The sequence below is a fragment of the Nannospalax galili genome, unplaced genomic scaffold (assembly GCF_000622305.1).
Source record: "Nannospalax galili isolate Female #2095 unplaced genomic scaffold, S.galili_v1.0 scaffold1922, whole genome shotgun sequence".
NCBI classification, from domain to species: domain Eukaryota; kingdom Metazoa; phylum Chordata; class Mammalia; order Rodentia; family Spalacidae; genus Nannospalax; species Nannospalax galili.
In genome coordinates, this window is record NW_008348865.1 from 670,012 (window position 1) to 679,052 (window position 9,041).

Consider the following 9,041-nt stretch of genomic DNA (forward strand, 5'->3'; position numbering starts at 1 on the left):
ACCTCAAGTTCCTGGAACAACAGGACCGAGCTGTGGGTAGATCTGTGACAAGGGACTAAAAGTGCCAGGCAGGGACAGGCCTGCAGGACAGCCACCCAGGGGACAGCAGTGACTGTGGGAGTGGCAAGCTTGGGGCTGCCTGAGTCTGTTTTACCCTAAACACGCAGGTTCTACACCTGTCTCACAGTCACTGGAGGAAGCTGTTTCTAAGTGAGCTGTATCTCCAACCTGGAAGGTCCTGGAAGGGACTGTGGCTTAGCCACCAGCCCACCTATGGTCCTAGCCTGGGTCCTAAGCTTTCCTGAAAAGAGCATTGGAGCTGCCCCTCCAGTGTCCCCAGCACCAGTGGTCACACAGGTGTGAACCCCCATCTCCATGTGCAGACGGAAGCTGAGCCTCAGAGGGGTAACCAGGCCATACAGAAAGTGCCAGAAACTTCCCCCAGCGGAGCTTCTGGGCTCTGCCTGACACAGCCAAGCAACCAAAAGCACATCCACACACCTGAGTCCTTCCCCAGCAGCTGGCGGGTCTGCAAACCCACAGGACAACCCATGCCCCTGGGTTGTGCTGGAGCCCACAAGGCAAGGCCAGGCCAGGCAAGGCGAGGCAAGGCCGGGCCCATCCATTCGCTCCTATTTACTCCACACAGCCAACAGCTGCAGGAGCCCAGCCTGCCAACTGTGCCAGGCGCAGATGCCTCTCCACCCATCCAGACCCCCCTCCTGCTGGTTTTTTCTGGGAAGGCTGGCTTCCTGTATCTCTCTCCCTCCCAGTGGTGTGACTGGCTTTCAGACAAGCCTGTGAGCATAGATACAACATCCAGGGTATGGGATGGAGAAGAGCGGCTGAGAGAGTGCCTACGCTGGATTCCAGCCTGCTTCCTTTACAACTTTTTTTTCTTCTCTCCAGTGCGCAATCTGATGGCATAGTGGGACACAGGCAGAGAAATGCCTCGGTTTGTGTACATGCACTTGGAACCTTCATTTGCAAGCAGATCTGTCCTCAGTTATGCTTTGCTGTGTGACCTTGGCTAGGTGTCTTTATCTCTCTGAACTCTCAATTCCTAGTCTGTGAAGAGAGTTAATGATCTTGTCTGTCAGGTCTGTTTTGGTCTCACTGAATGTGAGGCTTGAGGGAATCAACAACAAGTCAAATAGGGGTTTGATGAATGATGTCTGGAATCATTATATTCCCTGGGCTTTCTCTAACTAGAGTGTTGATGGGTTTACACTCCACTTTTTCTCAGTAATGAGTGGCAGGCAAGAGCTCTATGCCTGATCTATACTCCCAGCTCATTTAAAAAGCTCATTTTTGAGACAGGATCTCTCTACATATGGAGCCCAGGACGGCCTTGATCGAATTCATGACCCTCCAGCCTCAGCCTCCTGAGTGCTGGGATGACAGATGTGTGCCCACTACCGCTAGCAAAGTACACCACAACTCCCCCCGACCCCTGCCTTTTTGAAGTGCTACATATGGAGCCCAGGGCCTTACATGTGCTAAGTTCACTCTACCACAGAGCTGTCCCCACTTCTCCAAATCGACAAGCCCCTTGTAGATGATCCTACAATGCTTCATGGCCATTGAAGGGACCAGGCTAGCTCCCCGAGGACCCACAGGCCCCCTCAACCTTCCATAGGTTCCAGTTCACCAGCAACGCCTGTCCCTCAGCCCTCAGGTAGGATGTCATTTCCTTAGGACACAGGTCTGCAAGATGTGCTCTGTCTAGAGTCAGGCAAGATGAGCCTGGACAGGGTAGGGCCAGGATCTCTGACAAGCCAGCCCTGCCATCAGCGGGCAGAGGAGCCTCAGGCAGCACATGAATGAGAGGGCCACACAATGTGCCGTCTTCACTGACAATTTGACTGGGTTTGGAGTCTCCCAGGAGACACGGCTCCAGGCCTGTCTGTGTGTCTGTGAGGGTAGGTACAGAGAGTTAACTGAGGAGGGAAGACCCACCTGGATGAGGGTGGCACCATCCCATGTCTCAGACTGAATAAAAAGAAGAAAGCGATCTGAGTAGCCTTCATCTTTCTGCTTCCTGACTGCGGATGTGATGTGACAAGCAGCCTCTGCTCCTGCTGCCGTGTTCTCCCATCAGGATGGACTGCACCCTCAGGCTGTGAGCCAGGATAAAGCTTCCTCCCTCAACCTGCTCTGTCAGGTGTTTGTCAGTTTGAGAAGAAAACTAGCACGGACCTGTGTCTGTCCAATGAGCTCTATTCACCACCACTGAAATTTGAATATCATGTAACTTTCACACGACCCCAAACCATCTTTTAAATGATTTTTTTTCTAAAAATGTGAAAACTTTCCCAGCCCATGTGCCCCATGAGACAGGTGGGGCCAGATTCAGACAGTAGCTTGCAGACTCATCCAGGAGGGCATTGTGGACACGTCTTTCCTCCTAGTCCAGCTACATGAAGTGCTCCTGCACAGGGTCCCAGCACTGATGGAGGGTCCCAAGCTAACTTACAGACCTCACCAGATATTATGATCACCAAGCCCCCAGCACCTGCATATAGGAGGTACTCATGAGCTGTGTATCAAACACCCTTCACTACCCCAGGGAGCTGGGAGCTGATCAGAAGATCTGCTTCCTTTATACAGACATGGAATCTGAAGTCCAAAGAGAGAAAGAGACTTTCCCTAAGCCACACAGCTGTGAAGTGAGCTAGACCTTAGTTCCCCCAAAAGGCAGAAAAAGACACGGTGTTAGCTGAGCGGTTACTGCCTGCCAAACAGAGTGAAGGCTGGGTTCCCATGACTGAGCACCAAGTACCAGCACCTGCCACATAGTGCTGCCAGATTCATCAAACCAGAGTGTGGGGTTCCATCACTGCCCCCCCAACTGTGACCTCCAGGGGTGGGGTTGGGCACCTCTCTCCTGCTTCAATATAGCACTGAGTGCACCACGGAGTTGCAGGACATTGACTATCCATCCTAGTACTCCACCAGCTAAAGCTACGAACCCACAACCTGCAAATCAGCTTAAACGGATACATTGATTAGGCTTCAAGAAGGAAAAAGAGACATACGTCCTGCACCCACGGCCGCAGCAGAGTCCACACGTATCATGTGTCAGTCAGTGCAGAGAGGGGCCAGCTGTACAGGTCATGGAAGGACATCAGGGAAGATGCCTCTGGCTGGGGGTGGTCATTCATCTGTAGTGGGACTCGGTGGGGGACCCTGGCCTACGAGGCCACACCAAGATAAGCAGGCTCTGAGGCAGCCTAGCCATCCCCAGCAAGCCCTGCTCTAAATGGCTCCTCACAGGGCATTTGGTCACAGACCCCAGGCACCCCATAAAGCAGGCCCGAGAGGCCTTCTGGAGGCCCAGGCTCCCGACTGCTGGCCTGGTTCCTGGGCACTTCCTGGCCAGATCCCCACTCTAGACCATGGCATATGCCACTTGTTGCTGGTGGCGTGGTAGCAGGATTTAATGGTGGGATAATATTTACACAGCCCAGGCCTCCTGAGGCATCCTAAACACCGTAAAAGGGATTTTCAGGGCTTAATGAGCCTTAGTGAGGCCAAGACGGGCTAATGTGGGACTGGTGGCTTTAATCTGACCCGGCCCTTTCTGCACAGTGGGCTCTGCAGCTGAGCTGGCACAGGTTGATGCTTTATGACATCCATTTGCCTCTCATTTTACTTCCTTGGAACTCTGCTGGGTTATCGGCATCCTGGCCACACTGTCAGTGTGGGCTGTTGATGGCTCTGTCTCTCCACCTAAGTCCCTGGGCAATCAGTGGCAGGCTTCCTAGGGGATGAGGGTGATGGGGGAGGGAGGACTTTCCACATTGCTGTATTTCTTATCTTTCTAAAGGCAGGACAGAATAAGCACTTTGAAATTATTTTGGATATTAATGTTGTTATTAATTTTTTGAGACAGGATCTTAGATTAAACCCCAGACTATCTTCTAACTCATGGCAATCCTCCTGCCTCACCTTCCCAAGTGCTGTTGTGAGCCACCAGGCACCATCCTCATAAGTTTTGGATTTTAAAGTGTCTATAACCAATGAATTTTATAGCCGTGGGTCCCACAGGCTTCAGCCTCATCCAGCCCTTCACTCGTCCATCACAAAGTGAGTGTCATGCCAGATTTCAGCACTACTCATGGGTTCAAATCCTGCTTCTGAGCCTCTGCAGACCTCAGTCTTGCTTTCTGTGAGATGGGAAGGGTGGCAGGAACCTCTCAGGGCTGTGGTGACAAGTGAGGCAGAGGAGAGCACAGAGAATCGAGAACTGGAACAGTAGTGTGACAGTCCTGTAAACACCAGTTTAGAAAGTCTTTTTGGCTTGAGTGTCCTCATCTGAGAAATGGGTCTTCTGTTGTCTTCTACGCATAAGTGGGAGGAACCCACAGAGTCTAGCCTGGGTAAGAATCTCACTGGCAGTCTCAGCCACCTGTTGGCATACTATCCCTAGATCCAATGGGGAGCATTTCTGCACCTGCTTTAGGATGTCTTCCCTGTCTTGATTATTTTAAATATAGTATTTTATTAATTATTCAAGAATTTTATATAAGCATACAATGTATTTTGATCATATTCATTCCCCACTCCTCATCAATTTCTCCTAGATCTACCTCCTCTCCTCCTTTCAAAACATCATGCCTTTTTTTTTTCTTTAATAATCCACAGAGTCCAATTAGTACTACCCAAACACTCCTGGGTGTGGGGTCATCCACTGGAGCATGGTCAACCTACCAGGGGTCACACCTTAAAAGAAAACTGATTCTCCCTCCCCAGAAACCATCAGCTGCCCATAGCTCCTCAGCTGGGGGTGGGTTTATGAGCCCCTTCCGCTCCATGCTAGAATGCTGACTGGCTTGATCTTGTGCAGGTCTTGTGCAAGCAGCCACAGCTGCTATGATCTCATGAGTGCAGCTGCTCTGTCATGTTCAGAAGTCTCCATTGTCCTCCCTGACTTCTGGCTCATACAGTCTTTCTGCCCTCTCTTCTGAGATGTTCCCTGAGCCCGTGAGGGAAGGGTGATACAGTTATCATCTCGAGTTTCTTCAAGCAAATGTTCCAAGGACTCAGCATCAGTATCCACCTGCAGTTTCCTGCAGATGAACTGAAATGCACACAGCTCAGGTATGTGTGTGCAGCTTTGTCAAAAGGTGACACGGGGTAGCCCAGACCCCTCACTGGCCCAGAGAGCCACTACAGTATATCCCCTCCCCTCAGGAGAACCACAGAATTTGAATGCTTGGGGACTGAAGCTCACTTAACATACATATCTGGATATGGGACTTGTGGCTACAGGCCCTAGAAATTTGTCTTATTTATTATAATGTAGGATTACACACATCATTCGAGTCACTTCTTCATGTGTTAGTTGGTGGCCACAGGGCTATTTCTAGTCAGGCTACTGTAAAGGGAGCTGCTGGGAATGCTCACTTCTATGACGCATTTTTATGTTTCTTGGTAATTCAGAGGAGCCAAACTGCTGAGTCACAGGTGGGACTCTATGTTTCCCATGGTGGCTCTATCATCTCACACCACACCAGCAATGAGAGATTACCTCCACCTCTTCAATGGGTCGTTTGTCTGATTTTCAGTCTTGTGAGTTAATTCTAGTATCTAACAAATGGACAGATCTGTAACCCATTGTTATTGTTGCTGTTGTTAAACCACAGGCAAGCCTTGTCCTTTCCATAAGATGCCTGTCCTAGTCGCCTTCTGTTGCTGTAATAAACACCATGACCAAAAGCAACTGGAGGGGGTATTTGGCTTATAGCTCCCCATCCATCTTGGAGGGAAGCCAAAGAAAGAACTCAAAGCAGGAGTCTGGACATGAAGCAGAGCCCATGGAAAAACACTGCTCACTGGCTTGCTCCCCCTGGCTTGCTCAGCTACTTTTCTTATATAGCCCAGGCCCACCTGGCCAGGGATGGCAACACCCACAGTGGGCTTGGAACTCCCACATCCATTATCAATCCAGAAAATGCCCCACAGTCATGGGATAGGCCAGTCTTATGGAGAAAGTTCTTCAGTTGAGGTTCCCAGGTATGTCAAGTTGTCATCTAGGATTAGCCATCACAAGGCCACCCTTTGTCAACTTGACACACAAACACATCACTGCCAAACCATAACTTTTCCTGGTTCCCAAGATCTCATGTTAATATCACAATACAAAATAGTTTAAATTTAAAAGTTGCAGTCTTAAAAAATTCCAATGCTTTAAAAGTTCAATGTCTCTTTAAAATATCCAAAGTCTCTTAAGTGTGGGCTCCTGCACAATCCAAAATAAGAGGGAAGAACCAGGGCATAGTTATAATCAGATGGAAGCAAAAGCAAAATCCAACTATGGAAAAGCTAATGTGAAACATCTGGGACTCACTCATGATCTTCTGGGCTCCTAAGGGCTTGGGTAGCTGTACTTCTCTGGCTCTGCCTCTTGCAGCACATGCAGCTTATCTCATAGGCTCAGGCAGCTGCACTCCATAGCTAGCATTTACAATAAACAGGAGTCCTCACTGCAACTGAGGCTTCGCCCTTACCAGCGGTCCCTCAGGGTCTCTCTACAGGGACCCCCTACCCCGCTACACAATGCCAAGCCTCAGCAACCCTCCATGACACCTTCAACCTTGCATCTCTCATGCTCTCAAAATCAATGCCACATGGGAGACTCTAACACATTTTCAAATTTGACTACCGGCTGGAGATGCAAGCTTGGACCCCTGGACCACAGCTTCTGTGTGCTGACCCTGAGGAAATACTTCCCAGAAGATTTCATCTCAATGATGCCAGTCTCTTATTAATCACAGATCATTTTTTAAGCCCCATCTAACCAGCATCCATTGTCCAAATAAAACAAAGTTTTCCTTTCCACAGATTCTTAATTCAAATATATCACACAGTCTCGTTAGAGTCTTTGAGGGACTGTCAGACTTCCCTGAACCTTCACAGTCAGGGCTTCATTGTCTACATTGCTCTCAGTATTATCTTCCAACCTCCCACAACAGCTCATTAAGCCCTGAGCCCTCCATGACTTTTTCCAGCTCAAAGTTCCAAATGTTTCCACATTCCTCCCCAAGTCAACATGGGCAGGTCCATCACAACAACACCTCACTCTTGGTACTGATTTCTGTTCTAGTTTGTGTTTGTGTTGTTGTGATAAATCCCGTGACCAAAAGCAACTTAGGAAAGGGTTTAGTTCATCTTATTGGTTATAGTTCATCATAGAAAGATGCCAAGACAGGAACTCAAGGCAGGAACTTGAGGCAGAAACCACAGAGGAGCATTGTTCACTAGCTTGCTCTCAGGCTTATGCTCAGCTACCTGCCTAGGGATGGTGCCACCCACAGTGGGTTGAGCCTTCCTACATCAATTAGTAATTAAGAAAACACACCATAGACATATTCACAGGTATGTTAAGTTGACAGTCAAGATTAGCCATCACAATGCCCAAACTAGAACTTTCATTTTACAGATGGGAACACCTTGTTGTAAAGAGGGAAAAAAGTGCAATAGTTCACAGTGTTGAAAGAAAACTTACATAATAACCCAGACATTCAGCATCCTGACAATGGACCCAGTGCTCACGCTGGGAATGGACCATCAACTGAGGACCAGTTCTCTGCTCAGTACTGAGCAGACTTTCCCCTATTTAGTATTTAGGGAACCCATCCATCTATTCACCCACCCACTTATCCATCCATCTACCCACCCATCTATCCATCTACCCACCCACCTCTCAAGTAATCATCCATCCATTCATCTATCCATCCACCTATCCAGTCATTCACCTCTACCTTCTCAACTATCTATCCATCTATCCATCTACTCACTCAACACCCACCCTCCCATACATCAACTATTCATCTATTCATTCAATGATCCACTCCACCCATCAGTACAACCATACATCCATTCAACCACCCCCTACCCATCCATTCAATCATCCATCTATCTATCCTATCTATCCATGCACACACTTCCCATCCACCCACCCATCCAACCATCCATCTATCCAACCATCCACTATCACCCATCTATCCATTTACACATCTATCCATCTCTCTACCCAATCACCTAGCCAACCATGCATCTACCCACCCATCTAACCACACCTCCATCCACCCATCTATCCATCCATCCACACTTCCATCCATCCATTCTCCATGTATCCACCAGTTCATTCATTCACCCACCCACCCACCCATCCACATTTCCATCCATCCATTCTCCACGCATCCACCAATTCATTCACCCACCCACCCATCCACACTCCCATCCATCCATTCTCCATGCATCCATCCATTCACTTACCCACTTATCCATCCATTCTCACTTCCACCCATCCACCCTCCATTCATTCATACATTCATCCACCTACCCGTCTATTCACCCATTCATCCAGCCAGCCAGCAGACTCTCACCTGCCTGTCCCCTCATCCAGCTCTGCAGAAACAGAAATGACTAATGAAGCTACCCTGGACTGCATGAGTGTCCTGTCTTTAACAGAAATTTGCTTCTTCCTCCTGTTCTGGACTTGGTCAGTTTCATGCCAAACCTGCAGTATGCTTTCTTAAGCTTTTCAGATCTTGGCTGCTACAGCAGAAACAAGGATCTTGAGGCCGTAGAGCACAGTTCTTTCTGCCTCCACCTCATTTCTGAACCCTATTCCATTTTCCCTGGGAGAGTTCTGCTGAGGGTCCCCAGAGGAAAGGACTCAACACCACTCCCCATGGAATGAAAAGCTCCCAGAGCAAGGGGGTTTTGCCAACATTGCTCACTATTGGGCCCTGGGGCCCTCTAAAGCAGCTTGATTTCTCCAAAGTCTACCAGGAATGGATTTCCAGTCTAAGGCAGAGAGAGCATCACACAACTTCAAAAGGAGGCAGGGCTTTACATAGTGTGCTGTCCAGAGCTTTCTGCATACCAACCACAGTAGTGTTAGTGGGCTGACTTTCCCCCTATAGAGAGCATTAAAGTTCAGATTCCAGGCTAGGGCTGAAACTTACCTACAAAGCACTTACCTTACACACACACACACACACACACACACACACACACACACACACACA